The sequence below is a fragment of the Bombus pascuorum genome, chromosome 7, assembly GCF_905332965.1.
Source record: "Bombus pascuorum chromosome 7, iyBomPasc1.1, whole genome shotgun sequence".
NCBI lineage: Eukaryota > Metazoa > Arthropoda > Insecta > Hymenoptera > Apidae > Bombus > Bombus pascuorum.
Window position 1 is genome coordinate 11,461,649 of NC_083494.1, and position 17,192 is coordinate 11,478,840.

General features: G+C 45.6%; 1 protein-coding gene across 1 annotated transcript in view; it reads left to right on the top strand.

Moving 5' to 3' along the window:
- LOC132908787 (signal peptidase complex subunit 2) overlaps nucleotides 1-17,192 on the top strand; it is a 157,800-nt gene that overhangs the window by 12,634 nt on the left and 127,974 nt on the right. The window lies entirely within an intron of this gene.

A 17,192-nucleotide genomic window follows, 5' to 3' on the forward strand; every position in this document is an offset into this window, starting at 1 on the left:
CTATTGTATTCTCTTTCCAACTGAAACGCTTTTAATGTGTTAATCTAATATGTAAATAACTTTGTTATAGATTTATCTTATGTCAAAAGTATATATATACATAGTGCTATAAATTAATAAATACACAATAAATTATATATATACATTGTACATGCATATCAGATGGCATTGCATATGTAAGCACTGGTACGCTTCTACTTACTATATTTGTCGTAACAAAACGCAGAGGGCGTAAGAAACACTCTGATTTTTTCCACGTCGGTATTTCAGAACCCGAGGCGCAAAGTCCTATTTAATGTCTATTTTGCCCTTAATCAACGATTGATTGCTTACTTACTTGTTACTTACTCACTTAATTGTTTTCAGAGTATTTCTTAAAATATCGATTGTTTTCTAAATAACGATGAAAGACAATATGATGATTTTTTTTATTAAACAGTTGGAAAGTAATATATGCAATCATTTTTATTATCGGTCTTAAATCTTGCGTAATGGCTATACGTTTGGACTGCAAACGATAAAATTATGCCGGAATTATTATGATAATGTTGCAATTCCATACGATCGCACAATTCTTCATGATCTATTGGTGGCCGATAACTTATCCCTTCAGAACAGTTCTGCATTTCGGAGGTCTCGGACGATAAAATCGACGATTCGTACCCCCGGTTAATAACACAGAAATTCATTATTAGAGGACAATTTCGCGTTGTCTGCTGTCGTCACCAATACACTCGTCGAACAGGGAGTGTTAACAATTAATTTTACGTTGGCGAAAATTTATTCCGTTCTCGTTATGCTTTCCGACGTGTGTTCTTCCCTTTATAATGCTAATTGTCAGAACGTTATTGTTCGCCGTCCGTAAAATACAATCGAACGATAAAATTTGTTAAACATCGCCGGTCAGCGAAATATTTCAATTTTCTCTATGGCGCTGTGTAACGCGGATGCTGTAAAATATCATCGGGCTTTCGCGATTTCCCGCCGCTACCGTATTTTTCCAATTTTCGAACCGTCGGCTTTTTTTCATTCCTGCGATCAATTTTCCAGCTACACTGGCCCCGTAATTATTTAGCGAGAAAATCGTCGAAGGTGTTCTCTCGTTTTCTTTTCTCCGTCTGCGGTGAAATGATATGGAGATTGGGAAAAGTGCGGTCGGTCAGAACTGATTGGCGAAACGGAAATGCGACTGTTTTATATCGGTGACCGTAACCGCGAACTGTACTGATTTCGAGATCAAAGTCAAGTGTCAATTCCATCAGGCTTGCAAATTCGTCGTTCACCCTCTCTGCAGAATGACGAATGTTCCCTTGGTAAAATATCCGAAAGTTTGACTACGTTAATCTTTATATTCACCAGTGTCGCGTGCAGCATTTACCACTTGCTCCTCTTACAACTTTTCTACGATCATATAAAGTTCATTCACACATTCACGCGAGAAAATTCAAACGTTCATAAGCATTCTCTTCCCGCGTCTGTCGAACAACGTAATACCCAAAGGAAAAGCCGTTGAATTCGACATTCGATCGACTCTAACGAATCCGTCGTCGACGAGTTCCTCAAGATATTTTCGATTCCGGTGGAATATTCCGACGCGGAGAACGCAGACGCTTGTGATTTTTCCCAATGGCTGAGACGGGGGACGAGCAGCCACTGAAAGCATTCCTTCTGACATTCAAATGCTTGGTGCACGAACGAAAAAGGATACGTAAAGCCCGACGCCGCCTATTCATCGCTCAAAGGGATCATTTATCAACATATTTGATATGCTCCTGGCCGCGTTAAACCCGACGGAGGAACCTTACCCGCTCTCTCTCTTTCCCTCCGGCCGAGCTTCCATAGAAATAATATGCTAATCGCGCGAAGGCGGAGTTTAAAAAGTGCTCCGATAAATTCTCCGGACTTTTTGACGTAATTTCGCCCCTTCGCGCTGCCGCCACCAAATATTCTTTTTACGCGGTTTCCGACGTCTTAAGAGAACTTCGCTTCTGCACCACGGTATATCAGTCGGCGGAATATATTTTTTTGCTAGATTCCAACCGGATGTCACGACCTGCTTCGCGGCCAAAGGATTCTAAGCCGACTTCCTTCGCATTCCCTCGCGGAAATCGCAAGAAGACGTTTCGGTTGTATTTCACTGACAATTCCGTGTTCCTCCTTAGAGAACGAGACTTTGGTTAGTAAAGAACGTTCGAACGATTCGAAACATTGCCCAGCGCGACGATTTTTCGATAGCCAGCGAGGTTACGAATTTCGAAACGTCATACTTAAGTGATTGACACGAGACCTTAAGATCATTTACAAATCCCCTCATCGGCACTTATGCGCGCGGTGACGCATACGCATATATTTATGCACCCCTGCCCTATACGTGGCTTGCCCTCATACATACATCGGTCATATTAGCCGCAAAGCGGAATGGTCCCGTTTGTCTATGCCTAGTTTTGTGTCGAATTGTTCCGTGTTTCTTAAAACTTAATGCAAGATCGTGTTCTCGTTTTCAAAAATGAATTGGACAGAAAATTTGTAAGAATTAACTTAAAAAATAAATTAGTAGAGTAACGTCATTGAGTGATATGAAAATTCGTATTGTTAGGTAGAAAATTGGCTGGACCAACTTCTGATAAAGAGACGCTAATTAAAATGTATCGTTAATAAAACGTTTGTACGTTGTTTATTCTCTTTTGCCAATATAAGTTTTCCAATCTTGCTTTTAATTTATCCCGAACTTCGTATCGTCAACGCAATGACATCGGACTAATCCCTCGGTCATTCAATTCCGAAACGCCACGTCAGCGGGACACTTTCAAGCATATTGAGGCTGGATCGTGTAGCCGGTCGCCATTTGCTTTAAGCCCTCCTTTCCATATTTATCTTGGTCTCCTTCATTACGGGGCCACTCGAAGATTTCTTTTCCTCTTCTTCTCTTTTCCTTTTTATCGTTCGGTATCTCCGGGATTATCAGCCTATTCGGCAACGAACGCCGCCTCCGCTATTTGGAACGAACACGCAGATTGCTTTTGCGCGCCAGGGGAATTTACGAGCGGCGATGATAATTCTCTGAGGAAGCATAATCGAATGGCTTTCATAATAATTTCCATGGGAGCTGGTCGAACGAGTCTTCTTCTCGATTCTACGAGTTTGAATAACAAAGGGAATATTCCAACTTTATTTCACTTAAAACGTATCGATTGCTTTTAAAAACAAGAGATGTTCGTAGAGTAGAATTCTCCATTCCGTTTCACTACGAGAGAATGAACCGGAAATGTTGGAACTGTCGGCGGTATACGACGAAATATTTCGAGGCGTTTCGCAGAATCGTAAGGGTGTTCGACGTTTCCGTGGCGCGGTTGTCTCAGCCGAGGCCATACGCCCCGCGATTTAAGTCGTCAACTTTTATGGGGGTAGTTTTCGCGGAGACGGTCCGCGGCAAGCCACATAAAAGGGGGTGGAAGTTTCTGGTAATATGGCGGCTTCCCGTGGAATATGGCGGCAACTGTATACAAGAGATAGCGACAATATTGAGGCGACGGGAGCGCCGAAGAAAACCAACTGGATTTTGGCTCTAGTTCGTGTCGATCTTAGGTCATTGTCCTTCTTTTCCTCTATTTTCTTTTGCTTTGGTTACAGTTCGTGCTAGGAATAAAATATCTCTGTTTAGAGATCAACAGAATCAAGAATAATTTAAAACGTGAATTTATATTTTAATCTAAACTATTTCCTGATTTTCTCTATAATCCATCGAGCAACCATATCTTCGTTAAAGTCCCATTTCGGAAGGAGATACAGAATTTCTTAGCGATGCTCAGCGGCTGTCGATGACGCGGATTAAGAGAAATACTGCACTCTCAGTGTCGACGTTCGGAGGCCGTTGATTGCATCTGGCATTTGTGTCACGCCCTTGAGTACCCAGTCGATATGCCTGGACAAATTGGGAATTGGTATTCTGCTCGTGGCTACCACGACGGCCAGACGGATTTGCGAAGGAGCACATCGGGCTAAAGCACGGAGACCGGCAACAGTTCTCTCGCACGAGGGGCCCTCTGGACAAGGCTGACCCGTGTGGATCCGTTAAACTTGGTCAAATCGCTTCCCGACGATCACCTCGCACCGGAATACTAACGACTGGCAAAAGAGGAGCGTACGTTGCCAAGCGTTCTTTCTTCTGACGGATCGTTAACCGGTCATGGAATCTGGAGACACGAGGAATTCGAATTAAGTCGGCAGCGAGCCACCGAGACATTTAAAAGTGAAATTCTTCGAGAATATCGTTGTCCACGATGAAACGATTACAAAGATTAGCAAGCTCAAAGATTCTTCTGTATTGTAATGGAATTCTTTTCGCGAAGGAACGTCCGTTCTGTTTAAATGGAATACTTGGTTCGACCTTTTTGTTATCAGCAGGCCACAGCTCGAGGCAGCTTAGCACGAGTACCCTCGTGGTATCGATATCCCGCGGCTCGATTCTGCTCCTTTTCGGGAATATGGCAGGCCAGGCGGCGGTGTAAAAACTTACAAGCCGTATTTCGAGCTGTCGTGCCGAAGGTTTCGGCCGTCCTTTCCGCTCGACATCCTCGAGCACATGCGGCCGCGGAAGCCGATTGGACGAACACCACGATCCGCAAAAATGCTACGATCTATACAAGGATGAATCCTCTTTCGAAAAGTTTGCCTCCCAAATTGGCTCTAAACCAAGTGAAATACGAATACAAACGTTGGATTCGGAACGAATAATTTCTCAAAATATTCCTGATAGAAAATAAGGGATAGGGGGAAGATAATTTCTATCGCGGTGAAGGCTCGAGATTAAGAAACGTTTTCTATCGAAACGACGCGGAGACATCTATGTATCTTGGGGAAATTATGACAATATCCCGGATTGAGTTTCGCCGGGGACTGTACTCTGATTTACTTCCGACCGATTCACCAGGAAATCGAATTACCTCCGCGGCGGGCACGCGGCGAAACCTCGAATTAAGAAACACTGAGAGCTGCGGAAAATATCGAGCCGATATAAATCAAGACCTCCTAGAAACCTTCTTTTTCTCGTCCCGATTCTACATTCATTATCGCCGACGATCGATCCTCGTTTCCTTGTTAACAAACAAGCCTGAGTGCACGAGAATCGATTCGGGACACGCAAATAAGAAGAAACATCAACCATAAATCATCGTATCTTTCGAGTCCACTCATTAATCGGTTCCAATTCGCAATGGCGAGGCTCTCGAATTCCATTGAAAAGAAAAAAAAAAAAAGAAAAAGAGAAACGTAGAGAGGAACGAATAGCAATGGGTGTACAGAGAGCGCATATTAGACGCGAATATTCCTCTGGTAGGTACACGTAGATATTTCCTGGGATTTTATGTCCCGGAAAGGAGGAGCATGTAGATAGTTAAAAACTTGGTTCGATTACCCATAAAGCGCGCTCGTTCGGCATTCTGTTTCTAAGGTACTTAGGTAGATTTTATTTCGCCTGCTTTACGATCGCGATACTTCTGTCTTGTAACTCGATTCGGGATGCGTGGGATTTTCGTGCATACGTCTTGGCTAGGCAAACTATAAAAAAGCTATAGATCCCACTAGTTATGTAGCCACATATTAAAAACTTTGCAATACTCTGATTTAATCGGTGGACAGATCAACGCGAGAGTAATTCTCCGGTAGTTTGAGCAACAACGTAGCGTCGAAACATAATGTAGAGAAAGAATCCATGAAATTCCGGATTTTGTCCAGCAAGTTGGAAAAGGTGGGACAAACAGGGGTTTTCATTCGGTCGGAATATCCGTCTAGCTCTTTAGCCTCGTAAAATTGTGAAACGATAAGGAATTGATATGGCGGTGCTCTTCTGCCGTCAAACTGATCTCTTTTACCTCTTAGCAGGTTTAAAGAGGCGACCACTCGTGGACGTGCCAAGTTAGGAGAAAGTACGCGACCCGTCCTTCGCTGGATCCTGTGCTTAATGGTGCTGAATCACAGATTGCGCGCACCCCTAAATTTGAATTTATTATCAACCCTTGCCTGGAACGAGCACGCTGCCGTTGGATGGCGATCGTACGGTCGAAAGAATAATTCCCCTTCGTCGTCGATCGAGTCGAGTTTTCCTCTCTCTTTCTCTGACGCGGAAATGCTCGGTCCAAGAGGTCAAAATCGCAGATTTCCGCTAGAAGGGTTGAACTGTTCAGCTTCTAAGAAATACAACAAACGTTCGAGGAAAAGGGGAGAAGTTGCCACACGTTTAAACGTTTCACCAGCGAATACATGCCGATTCGTGGTCGGCGTTTGTTCTTAAAATCGGACGCGATCCAATCGAATTTTCCGCGTGTTCACCGCTCGGTCGGCGGCCACGGTTCACAATGGTTAATTGCATAAGCAAACACACGGGCGTCGAACGAATGCACTGGCCACTCATTCACCGGACGCGGTCTATCGTCGGCCGTCGTTCCGTTCGATCGCGTCCACGGCACAGAGCGGAGTGGAACCGTGCAGAACGGAGCGGCTGATAAATCCGACGGTTGTTGCCGCTATAAATCAATTATAATATTTCATGGTTGACTTCGACTATCGATTACAGGGAATAAATGTTCCCGAACTTTCCCATTCTCGGAGGCCTAAGCACCGTTCAAATTCTCGCGATTCGAGATTCGTCGCGAGTTACCTCTGGTTATCTGGTGATCGAACGCGAATAAACGCGAGAGCGTGAACGCTCGTTGACGTATCGAAACGACGCGCGAAATGAATGCAGCTAACAGCGTGAGCGAACCGGATGCGGTCCATCGTTGGCCGTCGTTCCGTTCGATCGCGTCCGCGGCATGGACCGAGCACGAAGAGCAGAAATTCAGCCGAGGCGCTGATAAATCCGACTACGCTTCGTTCCCGCAATAAATCAATTATAATATTCCACGGTTCGCTTGGGGTATCGGTTATTAGTAAAACCCGTCGCCGCTGCGGAAGGCGGCCATATATTCACGGCCGGTGTTTCTCTCGATTACAAATTTCGCGTTTTCCGGACGACCCTCCGCGAGGGTGTGCTCTGCCGACTCGCACTCGCTCTTCCTTCTTCCCCGTTCTCTGTTTTCTCGTCCGTGTGTCTCGTCGTTTTCCGCTTTGTCGCTTGCTTCGTTTCGTTCCTTATACGCACGTGAAATTTCGATCGGAGTCGACGATTAATCATTCAATTATGGCTATTTTGTCAACTGTACATTTGTGTATATCAAATGGACACTGGCGCAAGCGTTTTCTTCATCGTCTTAATGAAATTTTATGAAATTCAATGTCAAATTTAGTTACTTACTTTTTTTTTATTATAGTAGATGATTTTCTTGTTGTTCCTACGTGTTTCATTTCGTTCGCCCCTCTATCCACGTTTTCTAGTATTGTTTTCGCTTCAAGGAACCCGTGGACTCGTGCATCGACACCGCCGCAGCATTATTCACCCTTTATTGGATTTGCCGATTTTTCTTCGATACGATGCGCGATGCGCGGCCCACCGTGACGCCTCACGCGACGTGTAACACGTATTCGAATCGTTACGACAGCAAACGCGAGCATAAATCCTTCGATCCGACCTCTTCTCTCGTGAACCACGACTGATAACCGCGATCATACGAGGAAACGAGCCTCGAGGATAGTCGATAATGGGTTCTGCGTGGTTTCCCCGTCGGTCTTTTCGTTTTCTGCGATCGATTTATCGTTTTCTCATTTCCTTACGTTTCGAACAAATTGATCCTCCTATAGAAACTTTGGAAAAAAATTCGAAAGCAGTTAACTCGCATCAATTTTTTACAAGGTCTCAGCGCAATCTTGGCTGAATATTCGTAGAGAAAATAATGCCAAAATGATCAGAGCCAATACAAAGTGGCGAACAGCAGCTTCGTGACGGGTACGCGGGCATTTGTATCGGCGCGAGAGCCACGACGTTCGGATTATCCGTATTTTCGGAACTGGATGATCTTCTGGCTCTTGCTGGTCGCGATATGGACAAGCGGAGGGGGCTGCCTCGCCACTTCCGACTTATTCGTCCAGATCTAAAGATTTGGAACGCACCGAGGCACCTTATTTGCATACTTCACCGATTCCAATGCTTTGCTCGCCTCTCCTCCGCCGTCTGCCCCCATCCAGGACTTAGTTCTTTCCACCGTCTCCGATGCAAATTACAATATTCCCGTGCTATTCGTTCGGATATGATAATATATGCGTCTCTCGATCAAAATAACGTTCTTTTCCCCTCGCACGTGCTGCTCAACGAAGCCCCCCGCCTCTTCGTTTTCTCTTTCATGCACCTGTGCAATTTAAGCATCAAGAATCGTTGAATTGTTTTATTCTTCATGTTATCATAAAATCAGGTTTCTCGAGGACAATCCAATAGCGGAGTGTCATAAAAGCTTCCTTCGTGGATTTCCTATAGTCTTTGTGGGTTAATCTGTAATCGTGGAATTAGTCGGATTCAAGAAACCGGAGTAGAGATCGTGGCCCGCATGTTGCAAATCCGGTTACGTTTCACGAGGGGCGAAGGGCTCGAGAAGGGTGAGCCTCATTATGGTCAGAAATAATATTCCCATAGGGCCACTCTGTGACTCTAGTGTAAGCGTTTTTGATGGCGATCACTTCAATCCTAACACAGCGTTTCGTTCGATTCGTAACAAGCGATCACATAAGTGTTCGGGTTGACGATGAAATTTTTCAACGATAGTTTAGAATATCGTCTGCTCGGTTGATTAATCAACTTTTTTTAGCATAAGCGAAACAACGTCGCAGATACGCGGCGGAGAAATAAAAATTTTGCTCGTACAATCGGTTCGCAGCGATAAGGATCGTGCTTGGTCGAGAGTAATGTTTCCCACGCGGCCGATACAAGCACGCTCGCCACAAAATTTGCTCTTTTTTTCTCCTATAGCAATATTTAGATAAACCAAGGTACGTGCGTCGACTAGGAAACACTCGCGTGATAGATACACGCGGGAAACGTTGCGCGTTTTATTGTCGATTTCTTTCTCATCGCGAGAACGGCACGGTTTTATATGTTTAATTACCTGCTGCGAAACGATAGCTGTCGTAAAGTAAAAATTGCGATGTTGCCTTTCGATCGAACTCCATATTTACGATTTAATAACACAGCAGAGTTCCGTTCGTTCACGCCCTATCTCGTGATATCCATTTACCAACGAAATAATTCCGAAAATTCGCGGTCTGAACGTGAGAAAGCACGCGTAAAAACAAGTCCCAACGAAAGAACATCTCGGGTGATCGACGATCTAATTATTTTCAGTCTTTCCTCGTTTGTTTCCCTCTTCTCGCGGTGGTGGCCAACCCCCAGCGCAAATCGTTCCTTTTGTAGCGGCTGCGCGTTATCTAAATCGCGTCGAATATTTCCACGGTAGCACGCTTAGAGAGTCCGCCCCCGGGCCAGTGTTCCCCGTTAAAAAGCAACTCGCGTATCAATTTCACGGGACAACGCGGTGCATCGCGGGTAATCCGGCGTGCTGGATCGTCTTTTTGTTCCTGGCCGCTTAATATTGCTTGTCCTGCCGTAATCTCCACCCCCGACACCCTGTTTCACCCCAACCGCCGCCCACCGCGTTTCGCTCCACTACGCCAGGCACCCCCTTCGTCACAGTAGCGTAGACTACGAGATTTTCTTGAATCGCCGTTTCCGTCGTTGCTCCGCACGATGAAAGAACGACGATCTCTTAACCCAGCTCATATATTTCAGCAGTCGAGTTTTCCGTTTTCTCTGATCGATATTTAACTACCACTCTGCTATTTCTCTATGAACTTTGGACAGAAAATCTGCAGCGAAAGTGGCGCTTCGTTCGTCCCTTTGTAATATTTTTCCACGATCTATTCTGTTTCACGGAAAATTTCCAGCGAGTAAATTTCACGGGAAAGAGGGAAGAACGAGGGGGTGAGAAAGTTCTGTCCCCGATCAGTCGCGCCAATGGCGGTCTTTTCGGTGTTTCGCCATTGCGAAACGCCGTACTCCCGTGGTACTTAACGTAAGTACGTCGGAGTTCGTCGGAGAAAATAAAGAAACCTCTCGAGTTTTCGCCTCGCCCGACCTTTTTCCTGCTGCCCGGCTACTATCCTCTCAGTTTGCCCTCTCCCTCTTTCGCTCTGTCTCTCTGCACCGGGACAATGTTATTTTACGGCACGATGAGTTTGAGCCTCTTTCATCCGGCGACACGGTGCTCGCGCCGCGATTCCGACGGTAATGGTTGCCGTTGTCGACGACGCTGCTCTGCTGGTTTCTACCGAGCCGCCACACCCTCGCGACTCGCCCTCTGCGCACCGTTTAATCTGATCAACTGCGGATTATATCGGACAGCACCCTGACGAGCAGCAGGAAAAAATCGACGGCTGCGACGATGTTTCTTTCGCTCTTGCAGTCTTTACTGATTTCACGATGGAAGAGATTGGCGTGCTTGTTGCACGTTCTCTTCGACGTGTACGTCGTCATTTGCACAGAACTTTTCAATTTTCACGGAAAAGAAGTTGGAAACATGGTTGCGAGAACACACGATACAACGCGAAAACAGGGAAATTTCGTTGAAGATAGAACGAGATGGACGACTATCCGGGTAGCTAGATGTGAAGTACACATTCGGTCGGTGAAATTGCAGAAGGATAGAGAAGTCTTGCTTTTTTATTAGATCAAACCGAGTGTGACCAAGCTGTACGTTCGACTTGACTCGGTCACTCGGCTCCTGTCCGAGCGAATAAACGTCTCCGTGCCTTATACCGAGCCTCTCCCTTTTCCCAGTCGCCATCCCCGGGGCACTTTTTTATGTCATCGGGAGACCCTGCTGTCCCGACAGCATTTTATCGGGCAACGTGCTCGTCCGGGTTCTCAATTTCACTTCTCGCCCTCGTACGTCTTCGAATTCCACGGCGAATAAATACATTTCTTACCGTGAAATCGTCGAAAGAATCTGTCATATAGAGTTTTTATATACGGAATTAAAGTAAATCTAAAATATAAAGAAACGAATTATTAGAAAATTGGTCTATAGACTAGAATGGAACTATGTTAAGATGAAAATATAAGAACAAGGTTTCAAACGAGTCTGATCGACGATACAAAGCGTTCAATAAAGAACACCGGTTCGAACAGGGTCCGTAATAGCCGTTCCATATATCGTCTCGGCACCTTTTCTCCGTCACTTATTGCAACGGCGATGGCGTCGACGTAACTCGATTTTGCTTTCCATCTGAGACGTTGAAGGTCCCTGTGGCCCGTTTCTCAATAAGGCGATTCTCTGACCCAAATTGACTCCTATTGCCGCTGGAAGAATGAGTTTCGAGACGATATTTCGCTCGTTGCTCGTCATAAAGGGACATTTCCTTTCAAAAGATATTTTTCTTTCGACGAAGCTAACAATAAGAAACGGATTTCTGTCCGATTCTACTTTGTCTTTCACGATCGAGAGAGATTATTTCTGATGGAACATCCGCGTGCACAGAGTCAGGGATCGTAGTTAATCGTTAATATTCTCTCGAAGGGAGTGCAAGTGTTCGACGAGCAGGCGTCGATCCAGATTCGGGATTCTTATCTGTCCACAAAGCTTAATCCCTCCGATGCGAAGGCGGTGGTGCGCTAAAAAGTATTTTACGAGCTGCTTATACGTTTCAGCGGTCACCCTGACACCGAATCCAATTTTCTAGATACGATCTTTAGTAGGGATCAGGTGTTGGAAGTTCTCGGGATCCCAGTGTGGTGTGTTCGCCATTTGCAGCGCCACGCAGGAAGCATAATAATTCTCTTGCATTCCGTGTGGTTCGTTCCCACAGGCAACCGCATCCAAACTATTCCATATTTTTCCTGTCTTTTCTTTCTTCTCTTACCGTCGGCTCCAACTCGCGAATCTTCGAGGAAATCGAGTAGCGAGTTTCTGTTCGGCGGTGTATCGCCATATTTGAATATTTCTAGCAGCAGTCAGGAGAGTCGAGCCAGATAAAATGCTTTACGACGCCGAGGAATTAACCCTTGATTTCCGGGCATTACTCTCACCGCGGAGTCTGCCGAGATAAAGGGGTGGCTCCTTCCTTACTATCTCCGCGGCATAATGGCCGACGAAGGAGGGCACCGTTCATGGCGAAAGATATAATAGAGCCTCACCGTGGCTCTTCCACGGCCTCGTACACTCGCGATTTATGGTTTCTTTTATTTAGGGGAATAATGGGTAAGGTTACCAGTCTTCGCTCGAACTTGTAGATGTTAGACGAGGCGAGTCATGATCGTATTCCTTGTTTTAATATAAGGAAGAAACCAGGTTTCGTTCTTCGAATACGTGTCGCTTTGTTCCTTAGAACAAAGTAAATAGCTTTTCACGTTCTATCGACGTATCGGAGGAATCTCAGAGAACGGAGCAAGCGTTGCATCGGTAGTACCGCGTATCTTTGACGACGCATAGACGATGCACTCTCGCGACACCTTGCGTTTCTCAGCGCGGAGGAGACGGAAGAAGAGTATCCGGGTGGGTGTCAGGTCCGCCGCTTCTGTATCAATATTCATCAGCGTCCTATGTTCGGTTGGCTCAAATTCGTAGGATTAGCCGGAAACTTCGCATCGCTCCCTCCGCTTCTATGCAAGCGTCGCGCCGTTGCACGAGAGAGTCGACCTAACGAAGAAGGACGAAGACGGTCAAAGGGTTTAGAGTGAGAGAGAGAGAAAGAGAGAGAGAGAGAGAGAGAGAGAGAGAGAGGAAGCTAGGACAGTGGGAAGAGGGAGAGATCGTGGCAGTCGCCGTGACGCTCCACCGCGGGATTCTAATCCGGGTAGGCGGGCGTGTGTGACGTCATATTGCATAACAATTAATCAACGGGCGATAACAGCTAGCCGGGTCGACGGAGTGGGAAGCCCTGATAATCATTTCACCGGGCAGCTTAAAGTGCCACTAGTTAACGCTAAGCCGATTTAAAAGCGATTTAATATCCGGAATAATATACCTAGGTTTCCCTCTCTCTTTCTCTCTCGCCAGTACTGTCGCGGACACGCGGCTTTGCTAACACGACAAAAGGGATCGCACGCGAATAGATCCCCGTTTTAGTGTTCTTAAGAGGTGTTTCTTCGCTTCTCGCGAGGCACGTTCAGCTTTTGAAATGTGGAAAGATTCTTCCTCGTGTTGGCCGAGTAGAGCAACGTCGATGGCCGCAAGCCAGACACATTTCTCCTTTTGCGTTTTTTGTCTTGCTCCTCCTTCCTTTTTGGATAGAAGCTACGTTTAATAGCAGCACGGATTACGACCAAGCGACAGACGCGGGATTTCTCATGGAAATTTAGAGACAAGTCTTTTGATAAGTTCCTCCGTATTGTATGCCTGCATCCTAACGCGTTTCTTTCGACACTATATCGCCAATAAGTATTGGCACCAGCCACATGCTAATGTATAATGCCGATCAAACAACTGTTTAAACAGCACCGAGTTAAGTGCGTCCCATTCTTTTGCGAGCACCCCTTCGCTCCGTCGCCAGTCTTCCATCGTTGACCGACGGGGTTGTTTTTGTCCCCGAGAACCAGGAGCTATGTCACCCGTGATTCTCGTCACTTTTGAATCTACCGAACTCCATCTTCTTTTCTTACCAGAAGAAGAAATCGCGACAAGATAATGATATTTCTGGTGGGATTTCAGTCATCTCTGCTATGCAAAGCTAGTTTCTTGTACCATTCTTCTACCATTATTTGCTTTTTGGGATATCTACGTAGTCGTAGAACGGACCCTTTTATTTTATTCTTTGGTTTTCGTTTGATATTCGAATAAAATTTCTTCTCGATATAATCTGGTTATCTGAGAGATGCCGACGGCCAATAGTTTCGCCGCGACGAGGTCGCATATATCCCATTTTCGTAGGCCGTTGATTGAGGACAGATGCACGAGCAGGGGAAGTGCACTGTGCAGTATGGATGAGGGTACAGTCGATCACAATGACCCCCTGAAAGTACAATGGCGCACTAGCTCTCTTCGACGGGACCAATGCCGACCCGAAAATCACTCGGCTATGACAAAGAGCTGTGTTCGCGCTGCCGCAAATATGTTGTAAATACAGGAATACACTGAGAGTGTCTCATCGGGGCCAGACAACCCTGTTCGACTCTGTTCGAGCACCAGATAGCGCCTTGACGTCATTACCAGTGAGAAACATCCAAAGCTCTGTTGCCTTGGCCAAGATTGAGAAAATATGTCGTTAACGAAATCTTCATAAATGCAAATTCAACGTCTTAATTCATCCTGTTGAAATTAAAGAGGAGCCATTTTCTAGGTAGATCTTAGATTTCAACTCTACTTGTTTTTTATGATTGTCAAGATAGAAAATCGGGCAACGTTTAATAAAAGTGAATGTACGAAAAAACAAGTGATGCGATCGATCTGCGTTCACGAATGCGGCGCGGTTCGTTTCCATAAAATCTGTTGCTCGCGTTGCTGGGCGAAATCCTAATTAAACGGCAGATTCGAATTCGCCGGTGGTCCACGTACAAGCTTAATCCCGGGAAAGCGCCGATAATATCGATCGATGCGGCGAGTTAATTAAATTAAAATACTCGTATAATAGCGTGCCAGATGGCACGGCCAGAACATACAACCTGGTATTGAGTACCGGCTCACCCCTCGGCAACCCCCCGTCGTAATACGTAACTCGTTTAGTCTTGCAGGTTGACGAAAAGAGTAAGGAGGGCGGAACTGCCGCGGGATTTCGCTTGGCCAAAGCATTTAACGCACCCCCGTGATCGCTTTTTGCTGATCTTTGATCAAAAAATCGTGGACGTTTCACTTTTGCCATTGGAATCTCAGTTTCAGAGAAACAGTAAGATACTTTGCTGTGTCGTTTTTCATAAGAAGATGCGCATAGTGATGATAATGATAAAAAACGGAATTCTAATTGTTATAATCATAAGATTTAGATTTTGCTCTCATATTTTTTGAATGGGAAGAGGATAAAAAGACAAGTAGTTGCGGCTCGTAGATCCGTGATGATACTGACGGTCCTGATTACCTATTTACCAATGACAATCGAATGGTTATTTAGTTTCATGGGGTGAGAATCGAACCGCAGTTTAGCATTACAGAGGCCGAAGGCAGGTCGTTAGCGGCGTTGTCGCAACATATGCGCTCGGCAGGCTCCATATGGGCCACCATGGACCCAAATACGTAGCCCCCGGAGCCAAAGTACCGTACCCCATCATAAGAGATCGATACCGTTTCGCTCTTTAATCGGTCAGATTTTGCGGCTTTCCACAGTGTTTTTCAAAGATTTTTATAATTAAATACGAGGGTTTAACTACGTAAAAAGTTTACGACCCATGTATTAGCTTCATACGAAGAAAATTAGATTATCGTAAAAACTATGCAAACGCTTTGTAAATATTTCAAATACATACATACAATACATACATGCAAGGATTCAAGGAATCGCAAGAAAGAAAAATACCTTTCTCAAATATCTTACGGAGGACGATGCAGAAAAGCGCGTTGAATGCTAAGAGAGGCTGAGAATAAAGATAATTCGGGTGGTCCATGGTTTCCATCGATTCCCATAAGCATTGCGGTCGTCGGTGATTTTAAATGCAACCATATGATGAGGGCGGCTAAAAACATGGTATTTTCTCTAACCATCGCGCAACCGGAGACGAGGGCCACGGATGAGTTTGTGCGGCAAGTGCACGCATGGTGCGTACACCATGAAGCAGAAGAGACCCCCACGGAGAGTGTACGGGCAGTGAGCAGGTTGACTAGCTTTGTTCGTGCTCGATGATGACGATGGGGTCGGTCTCCGCACAGATGGGCCGCTAATCTCATTGAAAACTCATGAGGACTCTCAGAGTGGGGGATGGACCAACGGGGGGAGGTGAGCCAAGGGCTGAACCCTGCCCTAGAAGTCTCTGTAAAGTCTTTGCATGGGGGCCAAGCACCGTGCCAACCACCATATGTCCTACGTATGTATATGCGTGCACGTCTAAACGCATGATGCATGCTTACGAGAATATGTCGCGTGCTTTCTTTCTCCGCTCACCATGAGGATTGTGCTATGTACACGATTATACGATATACTAATTGTGATACGATAGTTGCGACCTTAAAATTTTTCCATCGGAAGATCTTTGCTTATGTATATCATACACATTTCTTAAAATTGATGCCCATCTTCAATCGAGATCATTCTTCTCCGAGCCATTCGATTACCTTGCTAAGCTGGGCTTATATACATATTTAAGGTCGTGGCCATCGTTAAGATCAGCGGAGCATAACTCCGTGCCGGCTGGCCCTCTCATGCATATTCCTCCGGTTTAACAAACACTCCGTAGAGACGTGGGCAAGAGAAAGAGAGAAGGGTCGAGGCGGAAATACAGAAATAGTAAGAGTAGCGGCGAAAGGGGTATAGAGAGAGATAGACAGACCCGGCACGCACTCCTCGGGCATACGGGGTTGCTTTACGAGCGGACAACTAAGGTATGCTCCCGGTTTCATCTCCTGCTCCTCCGGTATAATCGTGCTTTTCGCAACGTGGCCAGCGCTGCAACGGGCCAGAGGTTTTATACCTTGGTTTCTCTGTCGGAGACAGTGCATCCACCGTGACCGAGTCCGTCGCACTTGCTGCCCTTACGGAATACGCTGCGCGTAAACTTTCGGAACCGCAGCCAGATATCGAATGCCTGGTGTTCCTCCTTCGTATTTTTTTACGATAAAAAATATTCTTCTTATGCTTCCCTATAAAATAAGATTTTTATATCTAAAGGAAGATGCGTGGTAATATTTAACGACACGTGACGTAATGAATACGCATTTGAACTTTGCATTTTGTAAAACCTGTTGCTTTAAACGTCCGAAGCATTCATGGCAGATTTAAGAATCAGTCTCGACATTTGTACCGCATTCATTTCCGTGGAGACGCAGTTGAACGATCAGGTAGGAAAACATTGAACAGAGGGTTGATCTCCGAGGATCCGACGTGATTGCTTCTGACAGCGCAGTTAGGGGCGATGAACGGACGATTGGTGGATCGAAAGATAGCGAAACTGGATACCCTGCACATATGCTTCGTTCTAGCTGTAACTATGAAATATGTCGTTCGGTATCTAATCGTATCTATCGCTACACCTTTAATCGACATTTTAATTAGCCTTTTTCCATCCATTGAATCTCGAATGACGGGACAAAGGATCCGATTTAAAGCAAAAAGTCGAAAACCATCTTATCGTGGTC